General features: G+C 43.2%; 1 protein-coding gene across 1 annotated transcript in view; it reads right to left on the minus strand.

Moving 5' to 3' along the window:
* FAT3 (FAT atypical cadherin 3) overlaps positions 1-18,187 on the minus strand; it is a 425,084-nt gene that overhangs the window by 242,606 nt on the left and 164,291 nt on the right. The window lies entirely within an intron of this gene.

Here is an 18,187-nt window from a genome sequence, read left to right on the forward strand (position 1 = left end):
ACCAAATTGCCTTCAAAACCACAAATACTATAAAGAAACCCTCTCATTTATGAATAATCTTTGTCAAAGCTTAACACACTCCACCACCGCTGAGCAATGCAGTAAAAGCAGGCTGAGTGAGCCATGAAGCCCCACGATGACTAAACCACTGCCACGTAGTGTTTCCTACTCACTACAAGCACTTGAGAACGACGGGACGCACCGTGACACTGCTCTGACAAATGGGATGTGCTGCGAGTCCGCATGGCTTGAGCCGTATTGTTCAAATTTTATGAACGTGGGCTGCTGCCAGCATCCCTTTAACCCAGGGTAGATCCACCTTCCTCTTCAGTCTCAGGGGCACAGCAAAATACGATGCCTATGTATGGGATGAACTTTGTGCTATTCGCTGGACATGCGCAGGCTCAACTTTTCAGCCAAAGGGGCAAGAAAAACACATGAAAAGTGCAATATTGCAACCGTGGCAGGTGTCGTGCAAAATTCAGATACCTCAAGCTTTTATAAAGGCTTGCAGGAAGATCTACTGTGGGAACACATGCTTCATGTAACTCAGAAGAACAAGCAGTTGATGGTATAATGTCATTCTATTGATTACACTTGTTTTAAATTCTTTTCTTAAAGCACTTGTGGCTACTGGGTTTCCAGCCACACATGAATTACAAACTGTGAATTCTCTTCAATAGTATAACCCCTGTGTACGCATTTATCCCTCTGTATCTGTTTGTGCCTACAGCAAATGACGAGTTCTGCCTTGTTTTCTGAGCACCCTTGAGATTAAAAAACTCTTGCATGCTTTGTGCCCACCTCTGCAGCCTTCCCAACCCAACTGAATGTGGGGATAGTACCAGCAGAAATCCTCAGGTTCTTAACACCAACGATGAAAGCTGTTAAACCTCGATAATAACCTGTTTGTACAGAGGCATTTTTTCTCAAAGGGTCTGGCTAATGCCCAGAGTAACCCAGATTTTCTGTACATCCTCTTTAGTAGATTAATAAAGAGATCAAAGTCCGACCCATGTGTCCTCTGCCGGGAGGAGTGGGAAGCTATTTTAAAAAGAAGGGCTTGCTCCCGGTTATTTTAGAAACGAGATCAGAAGCGGAGCAAAGCTGAAGCAGGAAGAAGAGCTGGAGAAAAAAGGCAAAGGAAGCTCAAAAGGATCTTGATAAAAGTCCTGGCAAGGGACTTCTGTGCAGGGTCCTCTTCCTTCACACGGAGCTCTGAATCTTTTGTACTGCCCACAGTTAACAGAGATTGTTTTGGGAACCCTTCCGCACAATCTGTGCCCATCTGCTTCAGCTGTCAAACTGCCCTGGAAAGCGAGTGATCCCTCATAGCGAGGAAAGCAATGCCAAGCTTACCTAGGCTCAAGTGCAACATAAACAGGCACTGGCTCTTCTGATGGATCTCAGCACCGAGGAGTGTTGGCCCGGAACGGCTGGCCAGAGCAGACAAGGGACTACTGGAAATATTCCACCTAGTAAATGTCCTTCACCTTATAGTTATATATATTTTATTGGAAATAGAGTATTTTTATATACTATACTGGAAATAATAGAATCATCTTTTATTTCCCCTCTTTGTTGCTGCTTCTTTCAGCTCACAGCAACAGGACAAGCCTATGAAAAGAGTAACGACATTAACCCTGAAATCTGCCTTTATCTTTCTCTCTATCCAAACACAAACCCAGAGGAGCAGTCAAAAAGGAGAGAAAGAGTACCTCTGAAAGGGCTTTAACAGCCACTTGATATAGCTGCACTTGAACATGAACAGCGCAGGGAAGAGGGAAGCATGATGCACAGAGCCAGCACCAGAGCACCATTTAACCCCCCTGCACGCACAGCCGCATTTCCTCTGCTTGATACCGTGCATGACTCTGGAGTCTACTTTACCAAGCATGTCAAAAACCTGGAGAAGATGTAAAAAAGAACTCCACAAACAGTATGACGAGCAGAGACGATCTGCAGTAAGAGAGGTTAAGATTTCGATCTGCTAAGCTTGTTAAAATGAAGATGGAGAGGCAACTTGATTAGAAAATCCATGTAAAGTTCATGGGGAAATATTATTGGGAAGTAGAGGGCTCTTTAATCTAACAAAATAAGGTGAAGCAACATCCAATGATTGGAAACTGAAGCCAGGAAAAATAAAATTAGCAATCAGCTTGATACTCTTCTGTATTTTTTTATTTTTTCTAAAGTGGGTGATTAATTCCTGGAATAATTTCTTCCTATCTCTAGATATCTGCAAATGAGGGCTACAAGCTGTTGGAGGAGAAACATTTAATGGCAAATATATGCTATGCTTTAGTCAGAGAAAAATCACTCAGTATAAAGAGGTACAAAAGTGATATATAATAGCGATATAAAAGGGATGACACCAAATGATCTGGTCTCTTCTGGCCTTAAGCGCTACGGATCTGTGAACACTGCCCAGCTGTTTTCTCCGAGGAGCTAGGAGAGAGGAGGGTCACTGGATGGTGCTGGGCTCCCGCAGCGCTCCCAGCCTGCCCAGCTCCTCTCTCACGGCCACTCTTTTCTTGTCCCAACAGCCTCTGCATTGCCATCCCCATGGAGGGGAGAAAACACACCTAATGAAAAACCAGCTCCTGGTATCTTCTCACTGTCACGTATGAGGGCATGCAAGAAACCGAAGAGCCTGTTCTAGAGATGTGCACAAGGCATTAGAAGCCACACATCTGCTGGCCATCACCACCGGTGAGCCAGGAGCAACGACCACCACTTCTGCCCAGGATGAGCTCCGGGAGGGCTGTACCGCGGGGGTGGCAGGCAGTGAACCGCCTGGTCCCCTTCTGTGCTTGAGGAGAAACTCATAGATTACAAGAGGCTCTCAGGCAGCCAACCTTGTGGCTCTCTAAGAACAATCAGTTGCCCTTGTGTTTCTCTGAGTGAATTTTCCAGTGGATAAGGGCTCTCCAGGCAGTATATACTTTGTCAATATTGTCCATGATGCTGTAGCAGAGGATTGCTGTTTTGCAAGGCAACACGCTTTATGTTTCACTGTGAAACGCAGACTGAAACCTGACGTTTTATCTAGACCCATTTGCAGGGTTCTCCCCGGGTCCAGAAAATGAAAGTTTTTTCCTCTGTATCACACTGGCTTGGCATAGAGGGGCCAGGGTATGCAACAGTCAGCATGTCGAAAAAGCAATGACTTGTTTTGAACCAGAACTACTGCTTTAAACTGCCCAGAAGCAAAGTATTTCATTTTTTCATAAGTAGGCTTTCAGGTGTACTCTCTCCTCTCTTCTACAGAAAGGCTTTCATCCTTTATGCCCAGAGGCTGTAAAACCACCTCAAGCTGCTGCTTCTGCTCTGGGCAGAAGTTTCAGTGGCTACAGCAGAAAAAAATGCAAGATGGTTGCCCGGAGGCCAAAATTTAGTTCAGATCACCTGTCAGTGTCAAAAAGATTAGGAGCATCTCTTGCCGTTTGCTTCAAAAAGGACAGGAGTTCAGTTTCCCTTGTTGAACAGACTCAAGAGCAGCTCTGGTCGCACTCCTAAGCACAAGAATAGGTCTTACACACCAGATCCCTTTCACTAATGGGGAATTACGCTCCACAAAGCAGTCCCTGCAAGACACCCTTTGCATAGATGCTGAACCTCTGCAGGGAAACCACACTGGCATCAAGTTTTCACCCATGTTGTCATTCTGGTATTAATCAAGGAGGACCACAACCATCTGTGGATGGCTGGTTGAGAAGCTGGTAACCTACCAGTTCATACCACAAACCACGCAGCAAACTCCTGATGGCCTCATCTGAGCTGGCAAGCTAGAAGGCCACTGATGAACTGGGTCTGGTTCTTCCATTAACTGAGACCTGAACTTGCAGAGCTGCAGAATCAACAAAAAGGGCAGGACAGGACAGGACAGGACAGTCCTTGACTATATGCTGAATTTAACCGAAGCCCTATTGAAGCAACTGCTGAGTTTACTCTTTTGAGGCCCAAATGGGCAGGCTGAGGAGCTGCCTACCTAGAAATCATCAGCTTCCAAGTCACTTTTCTGCACAACTTGACTGGCCCAAACTCCTGCCCTGAATGTAATTCAAATACTCTCACCTTCCACAAGTTTTTAAGGGTCTTATTTTGTGTGGAGGACAGTAGGCTGCTCCCACAACTTTATTTGAACCTCCTTTTCTCATTTCCCAACATTTACCTCAACAGCATGCATCTTTCACCAAAAACAGTCACGAGTGTTTGAAGATCGCTCACAATTAAGCTGACTCTCTCCTAGCATGGAAAAAATATCCACAGAAATTGCCAAGAGCAATCCCAGATGCTTCTAAGCATCTTTCTAATAGGAAGGTTTTAGAGACAGCTACAAGTTTTGCACAGGAGGCACCTCACCTAAAACTGTATCCGTGATTGCAAAAAGTGAAATAACTAGAATTCATTTCCATGCTGGCCTTTTTTTCACAACCCCTTGAGCAACCTCACAGTAACTCTGCAGGAAAAGCTGTACATTATCATTAAGATAGTCAGAACTTCAATTTTCTACCTTGCATGGAGAAAATGGAGCTGGGGTTATAATGGCAAACCTAGCACAGATCCTGCACAAGCAGGCCATAATTATACTTTTTTCACTCGTTGTGTGATAAAAATCCAAGGGTCAAAGAGTATATGGGAATATGGTGGAGTATATTGGTGGAAAGTAACATTCTTTTAATCTTGGGGTAGCGCGAGTCTGATATTTATCTTCAAAGTCTTCCACAGGTAGGTTACTCTTCTTCAGACAAGAACCCATAAGGGAGCGGGAAGCTGAGAGACACAAGGGGCCGTGGCAAATCAGAGCAGTACGATAAAAGCCCTGACACAGACAGCCCTACCATGATCACTGGGAACGGTGCCAGTGACTCGGTGGGTGCCTCCTTTTGCCTCTGAACAGAGTGAATCAAATAAATGTGCCGTGGCTTTCATGCGAGACTTAAAACTCAGCCCTTATCTCACCAGAGTCCTCCAAAGTCAGGGTACTTTCCACCAGCTTTCCCTGCCCGTGTTTTCAGGAGATGCTGCGGCTCCAGCCAAGATCCCAGGACGCAAAGCGGGCAGCCTGGCACCCAGGGGTGCCGAGACGTTGGCATCCACCCAGATGCTCCCTTGCTTATTGGGGGCAAAGCTCGGATTCACTCCATAGGAGTATGTATTGCATTCCCCAGCTGGTGTATACGTACATGCACATAAACGGCAGCAGCTCAATTTTAGAGTGTTTTATGATGAGACAGCCTAAGCTCCCTAAAGAGGCGGGGAAAGTCAACGTCTTGATAAAGTAAATAATGAAATGTTGCAGTACCAATATACGCCATGGGATCCCTTGAGGGAAACCACAAGCATGAGCCCTAATGAAATAAGACACAGAAAATAAGGGCTTTGCTGTGGACACAACCCTTATGTGCTCATTATGCACCACAGCGACTTCTATCTTATTCATCTCGGTGAAATGTCGTATATATGTACAGACATATGTATAAAAACACATGCACATACACTTGCACATGGATATATTCTAAATGAAAGAGGGCAAAAGTAAAAGTGATTTATTTTCTTTTCTGTAAATGGCCAGACTGTAAATGCATGGATTGCCTTACAAATCTATCATTGTATGCAGTTTAAAGCTTTCATAAACAGTTAGCATTTTAATTTGCATTTGTGAATATTTTAGCTTTTAAAAATGTCCTTGTATTTTATGCTTTAAGTTCTTAAACACTCAGTAATACCAGAGTGGGCTTCGCCTGGGGCTAATCAATAGGCAGCACTTAAGACAGAAAAAGTCTATTTGCCTATTTATACACCATTTTGAAATGGAGATTATATTTTCCCTGTTTGAAATGCATCGGTATGAGCAAATCATAGAATTGAGTTTAATTATTTATTTATAATGCAACTTTGCTGACTGTGGAAGCAATAAACCCAACCAAACAAAACCCAGGAAATTATCCCCGATCCAAGAGCAGGAGGAAGCATGGCTCCCTCTAATTGAGTTTTCTTTGCTCTTATCTTCTCGAGATGCCTTAGATTGGTTTCCAATTTTCATTTCCATTTCTTCCATTAAATGCCTCTAACCCGTGACCTCCATTTACTGCCACCCATTTATCTTCCATTCTTAATTGAGATGTAATGTGTCCACTTGTCCAGCGCTGAGCACTACAACTCTGACAGCACGCTTGATAAATGCCGGCTCCTTCAGGAAAGCTTACTTGGGAAAGTGCTATTCAAACCTCTAGTCCTGAACAGGTAAGTCCGCTCCATTAAACTTGAGTTTACCTTATAAACACACCGTGGTGAGGCCCAAAACCCCAATAACAAATAATAATATCTTTGGGTTTATTTGCTTTTTCTGCTACAAGATGGAATTAGTTTTGTGTTGACCCTGGGAGGGTACGGGGTCACAGCGCCAGTGGGAAGAAAACATATAAGCAGCCTTCATCAGTCAATCATTTTTTACTTTCAAATAGAATAATTTTAAATGTGGTGCTTTGCAATTGAACTCCCTCCCCCGAGATACAGTGTGCAGGAATTTTTGAAGGATGGCGTTGTTTAGAAAATAGTCAGACCTTATACAACATCATTGCAGGAACTCTTGACAAACTTAAATAAAAATCCCAGCAGCCAGGTGTTTCTGCACCCATTTAACGGAGGGGGAAGCCCAGCATCAGGGAGTCAGAAATACAACAGAGGGAAAGAGTAAAGCTCCAGCTGCCAAGCAGTCATTTTAATCTCACCGAGTAATGCTAAACTAAAGCAGGAGGGAACCAAACAGCAATATCTTAGCCTCTTGGAGCAGTAAAGTAAAATTAATACAGCACCCCAAGCTACTATTAAATTGTAAAATTTAAGAAAACATATTGTGGTCAAGCATTCAACCTCTCAAAATAAATAGATGAATCACTCCATGCTTATTCTAAACGATGGAAGGTTTGCACCAGTGATACCAAGTAAAACACAAATTCACTGGGATCCTGAAGGCGAACATCCAAGAGGAAAATTTTTCATTCAAAACCATCATACCAGGGACTAGGCTGGAAAGCTCTACATCCAAAACACCCGAACGGAGCACGCTCCTATTTCACACTCCAGCAGTGTGGCTGCAAATGGTGCTGACATACCCCAGACAGCTTTAATTTAAGGTTAAGGCTTGGTACTGATGGACTGCTAGTTGTGGCAGCAAGGCACAGGGAAGGCTACGCGAACGGCAGCAGGGTGGCCGTGCCCGAAGGCTGCCCAGCGGCAGCACAGCCGCACCGCTGCATGAGCGAGCGCCAGGCATCCCCCCAAACACTCCTGGGGGTCAGTCCGAAATGGAAAAAGGTATCTGAGGAGGATGGAGCATTCTGAGTAACGTTTAAGAGGTAGCCAGGAACAACAAACATGGGCTGCTCTATCTTTCTGAAAGAAGGTGACGGGCAACTCGGCTCTTCTCCCTGTTTTGCAGTAGAGTCTCCAAAAACGGAACCAAGGAGTATTGTGCTCTGTATGGGTGTCATTTACACACACAGCGAGACTGACAATCAGGTATCTACATGGCTCCCAGCTGAGCAGAATATTAAACTTTATATTGCAACCATTTATAAGCTGAACATCATTCTGGAATTACTGCTGCTGTCTCCTTCTGTCTGAATGTCCGATGGCTACAATGAATGCCACGTCAAGCCCTTGTCACTCGTCACCTGCGTACCCAAGTTGACCCTCAAAGGCTTAAGTCTGGATAGCTGTTGGCACAGAAACAAGTTAGTTGAAAGCATCTCTGTTAACTGGCAGCGTGACCGTGCCATTGAACGGCAGCGCAGACTTTGCCTTAATCTCAGTTTGCTATTCCAAGAGGAACTGTGCTGTCAAGGCTTCTGATCCTGCATGTTGCCAGAGAAGATCCTGGGAAGACATGACAGCATTACTCTGGCTGGTCAGTAATTTTTAAGCAATGCACTGGAGCACGCAAAGCAAGGCCCGATGGAACGGTCCTTGCAAGGGAATTGAAGGCACAACCAAAAAGTAAAGCAGAGGTTGAGAATGAGGAGACACCATGGATGTTCGTTGCAGAAAGCACTGCTCCAAGGACAAAACAAGAGGGGAAGCAGCAATGGCACTGCGACGACGTGGCATTGGCATTCCTGGCATGAGCATGCCTCAACTCGCTCGCTACCAAACAAGCATCTGGTGCCACCTAATTAAAACACCAGTTCCAGGAGGTGACATCCAGCATCATGAATCAAATGAAACATCTGCTAATTCTTACAACAGCCAGACAAAACAAGCCTAAAAAAGGCAAAACAAACACGCACACACACACATTACTAACTTTGGCACTGACATCCCGACTGAACATAAGAACCGTATAAAATTCCCACATTATTAACCAGTGCATCTTCAGTTTAACTGATCGACTGTGCAAATTTGCTACAACACATGTTCAGCTGCTCAACGGGCAAAAATGGATTGAGTTTTACAAAAGTGGGTAAACACGCCTCACCGCACAGCATTGCACTGTGGAGGGGAAGCCTCCCTCGAGCTCGCACAGTCTAATGGCACAGGCTATTAACTCGGATGATTAAAGGACTGGAGACTGCAGAAATCTCAACACACGCATGGCCTATAATAGCACAAAGCAGGGTGTGTTTTCCCCAGTGACAAACAGATGCTTTATTTTTATTTCTGCTATAAATAATTGGGTTTTTTTTAATAGGTATAGATAATCAGGCATTTACATGGTTTCCAGCAGAGCAGCAATATTAAGCTACTACGTTACAACCATTCATAAACTGAATACATCGCTGGAATGACTATTTACTGTCATTATTATCCAACAATCTCTACAATATGCGTTGTTACCGCAGCAGTAAAATGATTAGATTCTGAGCATTGCTGGAAATCTGTAAGTAACACCACGGAGGTGAACCCTTAGTGAAATCAAGTATTTAAGGAGAACTTCAGATGGTGTCTCATGTTGAACCCCGTGGGCTCCTGGAAACAGAGCAGGGACGCAGTTCGTGGACTTGGTTCTGCCATCTTTTACACCATTTTTTACACCAGCAAAATTTCATGTACATGGTTTAACCCTACCAATGAGCCTACTGTACACCTGTGCAACAGCATTGCGTCTCATTTCAATACATAATCTCATTAATGCTTTGTTTATTCTTGCCTTCCCTCTTCCCATTACTCTTACACAAACTTGTTGCCTATCTTGCTTTGAACTTGTCTTTTTTTTTGCACTACTGTAAGACCTTACAAGCAGAGGCCATGTTTGATCTGAATGAACCCTCCAGAATATAACTTCACTTCCTTGCTCTGTTGCTGATTTTTAAGCAGTATTTTGTATGAAAGAGGTAATCACAAACTAAGCGAAAGGACAAAAGATATTCTACATCAACTCCAGAGATCATTAGGTCAATCTGGCACTAAGGGTGGAGATATACGAAGGCATTTTGAGCGCTGCAGAAGGAAAATCCTACAGTAATCTTTAATGACCTATGTATGCTCAGTCAAATAAAAAGAGTTGGGTTTGTTCCCCCCCACCATGATGGAGAAGAAAATAGGAATTTCAGGAAGGGGTAATGCACAAGCTGATTGCAGCAACTTGCAAATGAACTAGCAGGGGGTGTCTGGGAATAGATACCAATTTCCATTCCAACCGGAATGGGAGTTTCTGTATTAAAGGGTATTATTTCTGAGCAGTCAGCACGGAAGGAGAAGCTAACGCAATAGAACACATGAAATTTCTAAGTGATGAGGACCAGAAAGAGAGAAGGAAAGTAACTGAAGCTGCATCCTTGCTAAATACTAAGATGAGGGGAATATGGAGAAGATGCAGCTGCCAAGCCAGTTGCTGAACAACACACTTCAGAGATAAGAGGCACCAGCCATTCTTCGAAGCAATCGTAGCTGCCAAGAGCTACAGAGAAAAGAGTGAATTGAAGGGGATAGACGGGTCAACTGCAGTGAATACGAAAACAAGTCAAGGCCAAGGACAGGCAAGACGCTTTGGGATTTGGCCAGGAGGTGATAATTTGTGGGTTTAGTCAACTGCAATCTCAGTGGAATAGAGAGGGCAGAAACTCGACAAGAAAAGAGAGAGTTGGCAGTGGGAAGATGAAGGCAGCCAGAATACAGAGCAGGAATAAGGAGCTTGGGTAGGAGAAAAAAGGAGAAGGGGCGCCTGGCAGCGGCAGATATGCTTGGAGAATTGTGGGGTTTTCCCACTCCAGGGACACAAAGGCAGATCTGAAAGTTGAAGTGACGCCAAGAAAGAAAACAGGGTTAAGCAAGGTGGGAAGAACAGCAACGACTGAAGAAGGTCACAAGGAATTGAAGGAGGATGTCAAGAGAGCAAGTCAAGGGCAGGAAGAATGAGGTTTTTCCGTCATGGGTCTCACATGAAAGAGCAAAGAAAGAGAATTTCCATCCCAAAACAATGTCGCTCACTACTCCTTGGCCAGGGGGAAGAGCTGTGCCCTCCTACTGCATCCTCCTCGGCTAGTCCTCTGAGGCTTCTGTGTGTCAGCAGTTTGGGAAAATGCTTTCCAGAATTTCTCATAAAGCAACACCATCCTTTCACATCTTCTATTTTAAATTTTGAACTAGATTTATATAGCACCTAGGTTAAACAAGGTACAGTATATTCTTGTTTTATATTCCTATCCCTCCCAGTTTAAGCCATGTGGCTATAAGAAGCAATGATTTTGACTTGCTGCCATCTGCACTTACCACACTGACAGAGGAACACCACGTACCAGTCCCGAGAAGTCTATTTGCCTGAATTTCCATTAAGACTACTGCAATAACCTCTAAGCAAATGTTGCATGAAATCATAATGCCATTCACACCAGTGCTAAATCTCTCATGCCCTCTGAAAAAATTCAGATCTTACCCACTGGTTTTAAAAGTCTCCTGTAAGGGCATCTATAAAACTTCTCCACTGGACATGATATCATATGGGTGTCAACCAGATCACTGTTTACACTTAATATATTTAATATCAACTTCAGGATACAATTTCTTATGTTATTTACAGAATGCAAAAATTTGCCCTGACAGTTTATAGGGCAAAAAAGCATGCTTTGCCTGCGCAAGGACAACAGCATTACAACCACCACCACTACAAAGCTGCACTTACTGACCCCAGCAACAAAGGAAGAGTTAGAGGGAAAATATGTGTAATATTTTATATCCTGAACTAATTAAAGATCTCATTCCCCAAACAGCCAGATAGCAACCATAAGTAGTGCCTCCAGATGAAGGATTCCTATTTTGATGGTTACTGTAATGAGCACATTCCCAAAGGAAAAAGCCAATAAAAAGCATCTCCTATCTGGAAGATGCTGAATGGAAGTTGGATTTTTCTTAATTTTACAGCAATTCCTTATTGCATCATATCAGCCTCCACCAAAGGTCTCAGTTCAATTTTTCTGTAATGAATTTGGAGACTCAAAAGAAAAATTCCATCCCATCTTAGCCGGCTAAATTTCTCTCCTTGACTTAGAGCTGACAATGATTGGGAATAAAATGCTGTTTTTACATCACTGTATGCAGCTTTAATTAAAATTTATTAACTTGAGAGAAACTATCTCCTTATCTCCAACAGACACTAGAACAAAAATGCCTTTTATTGTGTTATTAAACTGATGTTTCAGACAGAACCATCACTACAGCACACTGTAGCTCAACTGCCTAGTGGCAAATTGGACTGATCTTTTCCCTCTACCCCTTCCTTGCACGTGCATTGTGCCTTAGGCAAAAAAGATCACATGAGCGCCTTCTGCAAAATTTTATACCTACAGCCTGATGTGTCTGCTGAATCACACACAGCTTTCCCTATCAAATGGCTGGGAAAATATCTACGTACCTTGTCCACCTCTTATAATAAGAAAAGGACATACCAGGGGCCAGGCTGTGATGCACCAAGCCCTGGACCACGTGCACTTTGAAAGGATCTTTGGAGTCACTATTTCAGAAGTGACAGCTGGAGTTAAGAGAGCCAGAGGGAGAGCACATAAAAGTAAGAACAAAAACTTTTGAAAAGACTTTTAGAAAAGGAGAAAATTTAAAATGCCAACGAGTGTCATGATGGGGGTTAGGCAGTAGGGAATGATTAAGGGAGCTGGAAAAATAAGCTGCAAACCAGGAGAACACAATACTCCAAAGTCCAAATGGGAAGAGTTGAACATCTTGGGTACATTGGGAAGATGTTATTTGAGATGATGTGATGAAGAGTTACTAGCAACCTGACTAGTACCTTCAGTGACAAGGAGAAGACAGAAGAAATTAAGATAAGCACTCAGAGAATCTGTTTGAGGGACTTGAAGGGATGTGGTGGAGGTGCGATTACACAAGAAACTCCTTAATCCAGGATAAAAGCAATGAAGGAGAGGATGTCACCAAAGCAGGAATCAGATTGAAAAGCGAGACGTGCCGGGGGAGGAGGTGAAAAAAACAAACGGATTTCCCAGGTTAGCTGGCAGAAGAGAGCTGCGGGACCAAAGGCTGATCAGCCAGGCAAGGCGGGATGGGGCATGCCTAAAAATGCGAATAGAAAGGAACCAACAATGCTCTCAGCAGTGTAACTCTTAAACTACAATCTTACAAGTGGGTTTTATTCACAATGTCTCTCTTGCGTGGGGTGGAGAGGAATGAGGACCACAGACAGAGATAAATACAACTATCATGACCACTTAAATCTTTTTTTCTTAAGGAGCAGAACTGGGAAAAAAAAAGGCAGAAATGGCAAGGAGGTGAAGAGAAGGTTTTCTCCTTGGTGGAGAGGAGACAGGGGCTTCCTTTGGCAGTGGATAGAGCACAGATAAGCACAAAAAGGAGAGGCTTCCCAAAGGGAGAAGGCTCACTGGGCTGATGTGGTTAATGAGGGAATAGAAAGATTATCGAGAAAAGCAGAGCGAGGAATCAAATTGCTTCAGTGATAAAGGACGTTCAAGGTGAGAGAATACACTGGAATAGGTATTTACTGTAGCAGATTGAGTCGAGCGGGATCATTTACGTGGGCTTTGAAAAACAGTACAAACACAGCAAGCAATTACCCCGCAATAAATAAACCAGTAGCACATGTGCAAATGAGGACGCCTAACAGAGTGCACACAGGAGATACGGCAATTGCCAGAAGACTCGATAACCGTTCCCCGGAGCCTGACTTTGAGGGGCCCTATGGGTGGAATGCCATCTCCATCACGGGCAGAAGGAAGCAAGCACTGCCGTGCACAGCCCTTCCTCTGCTAAACTGCCGCACACAGATACAGAACAAAAAACACTTAAACTCGGGAAAAAAAGGATGTTTTCAATTCCCTTTCTCACGTCCTTGAAGATAACCTGCCAACTTATGCGAATGCTGAGTTAGTTCAGGTTGCCGGTCATGAAAATCAATCCACCTCTGTTTAACGGGATTTGGCAATTAGCCACATCCAGGTTCCAGTAATTTTTTATGGCTTCCTAACCGGCTCTCTAACAATATTGTAAAAGCACAAACATTCTCAAAATCGTAACCCTTCCTGCTGCAACGTGGTGCTTGTCCCACTGCTTATAGCCAGTACAGACTCAAGAAGACCTCTGCCCTACACGTGGATTCCTCGCTGTGTATGTCCTACCGGCCGTGGTAAAACATCTGAGTTTGGTCTCATGGAATATGGCTATTTTCAGATGTTAGCTATCATTACCAGCTCTTAACTCACCTTTTCAACTTGACCCACACCAAACTCTTGGCGATCTGACCACCCACTCTGGCTGGTAGCACTCTGCAGCACACCAGTCCATCCCCAGCCATGCACCTTCAACAGAGAACACCACTTCTTGCCAAAAAAGGTTGAAAGTTGATAAAGACGATCAATCCATCCTACGTAAGTAAAACCTAGGCACAAAACCACAGCACCATGAGACAAAAAACCCTCTCCTCTGTATCCCTCTATCTCCAGCTTGAGTTCAGGAGCTCTCAGATCAGGGCTAAAGCTGAGGGTGATCTCAGGCACTGGAGAGAGCATTTCCCAGTGAGAGGATGAAGTTTAGAGAACTAACACTTATTTCATTCAAAACCCATTATTTTTATGCCTTTTTCACATGGCTGATCATGGAATACAAACCAAAAGTGTCCTTGACTTCATGGGTTTCCTGAAAGTTTCTCAGCAAGTCTAAAAACCTCTTTATTTCACCACTCATTTAAGGCACTTCTTTATGTACTGTCTCTTCCTTTGGCTGCTTAGTGTCTTGGAGATAAACAGGATAGCTTTACGCTTAGCTCAAAAGAAATCACATTGGACCCAAAAGATGGACTCAAAGTGATGATTCCTCAACCCTTGTTGACTGTCCCTCTCCAAGCGCCAGCTGAATTGTAGCCGTACGGTTGCGCTGGAGCTTTTTGCAAACGATTGCCTGTCAGAGTCGCTCCGGAGGTGTGCAGCGTTTCGCCTTCATCGCCTGTCTCCCAGCAGCATCTCCTCCTAATAACCCGCAATTTATACTTGCACAAAGCACTTACCTGCACAGCATTTCATGTTGCTCTGCAAGGACCTTCTAAAAATCCCATCGCCTGAATTAATAGCACAAATGAGTGTTTGACATTAAAAGGACATCTTCCACCTACTTTTTGTCCATTTATGATAAGGCTGGGGGGGGGAGATCCTACCTTCTCAGTAGTATAGCCTATATGCAACTCCACTTACTGAGCTAAAGAAAAGCTTTCGTGTTTTTTATTCACAACCATCATGACTTTGTCAAACTGTCTGTCTCAACTGAAAACAATCCACGTATTGATTGGCACTGGGATGGGTTTTAAAGCTGGCAGGAGGAAAAGCACTTCCCCACTCGCAAGCTCAGTGAATTTGACAAAGAAATGTGCTTGGACAGCTACAAGTATCTTTTTACGAAGTCAGTTTTCAGAATAAAATCACCCAGTAAAGGCTTTTTCTTGACAGTCACAAATAATTCCAGCAGCATAGTTATAAAGTGTCTAAAAGATGTTTTAACCTGTCTTGAAGAACCCGTGTGACATCTTTAGCTGTCATGAGAAGGACAAGGATTAAAAACATGGTTACCGGCATGAGGAGTTACTCTTGGAAACCGGAATAACAGTCACTCCAAACAGATATACAGAAAAAAGCAGAAAACCAAAAAATCCACAGCTCTGGGAGCCTCTCCTGATGAGTCCCCGAAGCAGAGGCTCTTTCTCCAGTGCAGGAACTGGATGTTATGCATCGTCCCTAGGACACAGAAAACCTGGGAGAAATGAGGTGCTCATGCCCCCACCTCAGCCACACATTAGCTGTCGAGAAGTGACACTTTATTGAAGAGAAAAAAGTAGAAACTGCAGCAATGCACTTCTCTTAACTTGAATACAGCTGGGGAGAGGCATGCTATAGAGCAAACTAAAAACTAGCCCTGCAGTCCAAAAAACCCAGCAGTTTTAACCTTTCATTAATTAACTCCTCAGCTCTTCCAAGTCCAAAAGCCTCTCTAGGCACCATCCTGTCTTCTTGCCCCCCCCAAAGCACGTGTCTCCATGCTGACCACTAACATGCCATAGCCACATAAAGTCCGAAGTACAAAACACAACCACACAAATCTCAAACACATAGAAAGGCTGCATTCAAGCTTATCATCATTACTTAATCACATGTTAAACGAGCTAAGAATTAACAGTTAACACATGAAAAAAGTTGGCTTTTCATCAAAAGCAATTATAATTAATTCCTAAGAAACGTACTCCTGGATGCCAAATCAGATGGAGGAATCAACTGGGGGATAGATACGCTCCTTCCATAGCTCCACTCGAAATTCTAATTAAGACCAGAAATACAAAAGTGGTTGTGGTGGAAAGGTTAATAGAAGAGGAGGAAATCTCAAGAGAAACCATGCCAGATATTCAGTCCCTCATTTTGGCTCTTCCTCACTTTTTCCCTTAATAGATAGTTCCTAGAGACAGAGATACGCAAACACACACGCTCTATCACATGGATATTTTGGCAAAAATAAGATGACCACAAAATCATGTCCTCTGCCATCCTAGAGATCTTGTGGACAAAGCGGCTTTGAAATCTTGGTCTCTGCTGTAGTCAAAAATCAGCTGTGTCAGGAAAGTTAATACACTTGAGCTGCCGGGGAACAGAGAGAAAGGAGAGCTCTGTGACTCTGAGGATGCTGAGCACACAATCTGCTCCCTGAGCAACGGCGATGCTGAACAATTACAGTTCAGACAATGGGATGACGGTGCGCAGTTCAAAGGAGCAAGGAATGCTTTTTTAGCTAAAAAAGCCCCTTTCTTTCGCACAGATTCTCCTGAAATATTCATAAGATAAAGAGAACCTGTACAAAACAAAGGAGCCTTCTAGATGAAACCATCTCCAGATTCAGAGAAAAAAAAAAGAGGTGAGTGCTTCTAGCAATGTTTCTCAAAGCTTGTGGTCTCCCTCTCCCAGCAAGGATGCAGAAAGAAAGCTTGAGATACGGGAGAGGAGAAGACCTCCCTGACCTCCCTGAAATGTGTCACCCTTATAAAAACCTCCAAGCCTGGGCTGGGTGTCCCCAGTTTGCAATTTCCGGCGAGGTTTGCAAACAACCTGATTGCAGTACCTCTGAGCCACGAACTGCCCCCTTCATTTCAACTGCAGGTATTGCAAATACCAAGAGAGACCCTTTCAACATCACTGTTGTAAAAACCTGGGACTGCTCACCATGAGTAAAAGCAGCCTGGTTAAAACCAGGCCTCTCTGAGAACAATGAAAAGAGGTTTTGGGGAAAACTAACAGAAGATATTTTTTTAAATTTTTATTTTTCAACCACTTCTCCCATTCATCAGTGCTGGAGAAGACAAGGAGGAACTAAGACATTCAAACCAACCTCTACTGCCATCTCCCATCACATCTCTTGTGCATATACTGCATGGCTGGGAATTCTCTTGAGGGAAAATAGAGCTTTCAAAGACCTACAATACATTATCCTGTGGGAAGGGATTTCACAAAGGATCACAGGACCAGGGTATTTTTTTGACTTCCATTTAAGATGTTTTCCTCTGAAAAAGAATATTCTCTGGCAAATCACCCCACTGTGGTCACTCAGACCCACCCCATGAATGGCGTGAACAGAACCTGGGGTCACCTAATGACTCAAATTAGTTTTGTAAAAAACCCAACCTGTTATTTAATGGTCTTCTTTTGATGACTCAAATGTCATTCATCTGAAAATAAAGTAGCACAGAAGTCTTGCTGCCTGCGATTTCCATAAATATTTAGGCTGCTTAACCAAAGCATGGTGAATAAAGGTATCTTCAGGATTATTCTATACTTGTCATCTTATCAGGAGAAATGCTTCCCTTCCTATTCTTTATCTTACATAAAGTGAGCCATAGTGTTGTTTTTTTTGTTTTTTTTCTTTTTTAAGATTAAATTATTAGAAATTCTCTGTCTGTATTAAAATTAATTTAAGCCCACTAAAACTGATAAACTGCTGTTATTGGCCTCAACCCACACTACCTTTTAAATCTTTGGATTTTCATTCCAGGGCTCTGATGAAAGATTCATTCCAAGTACCTAAAGTAATCTCTACTTTCTACTCTCTCTGCTACATGCCACTCTTTTCCAGTATAATCCATTTTATGCTTTCAGTTATAAATACACAGTTCTGTCTACCTGGCACTTTAGATAACAGAGGTCCCCGTATAGCACAGTCTGCCTCGACCGTGTTTAACGTCAATCACAGGGACCTTCTCTCTTACTGATGCTGGTCACCTCACCCTCGGCGTAAAAGCAGAGGGATGAAATATTTCCATATTCAAAGCGGAAAGACAGAAATCATGACTCTGCATCAGGTCTCCACACCTCAGTAAAAGACCATAAATAAAACATTATAAATATAACAGTTAGAGGAGCAAACCTGGTAAAAACTGACATCCAGAAGAAATGGACAAACTTTACTCAAATAGAGGTTATTTCACGCTATATTTCTACTATTCTTTTAACTAACTGAAACCAAAAAGCCAAATGCTCCATACAGCTCTTGCTGCCACTGAAAGCTATGAATCCAAGTGGAGGGTTTCCTACTTTTTCAACTATATGATTTGTTTTTTCTTTTTAAATTAAAAATCTCAGCACTCTGGAGAATTTCTGATGCCACAGGAAATAATTATCTGCAAACAAAAAGTCTGTCCAGCTTGCAATACACACTAATGCACAAGCACCAACAT

Source organism: Grus americana, chromosome 1 (genome assembly GCF_028858705.1).
Source record: "Grus americana isolate bGruAme1 chromosome 1, bGruAme1.mat, whole genome shotgun sequence".
Classification (NCBI taxonomy): Eukaryota; Metazoa; Chordata; class Aves; order Gruiformes; family Gruidae; genus Grus; species Grus americana.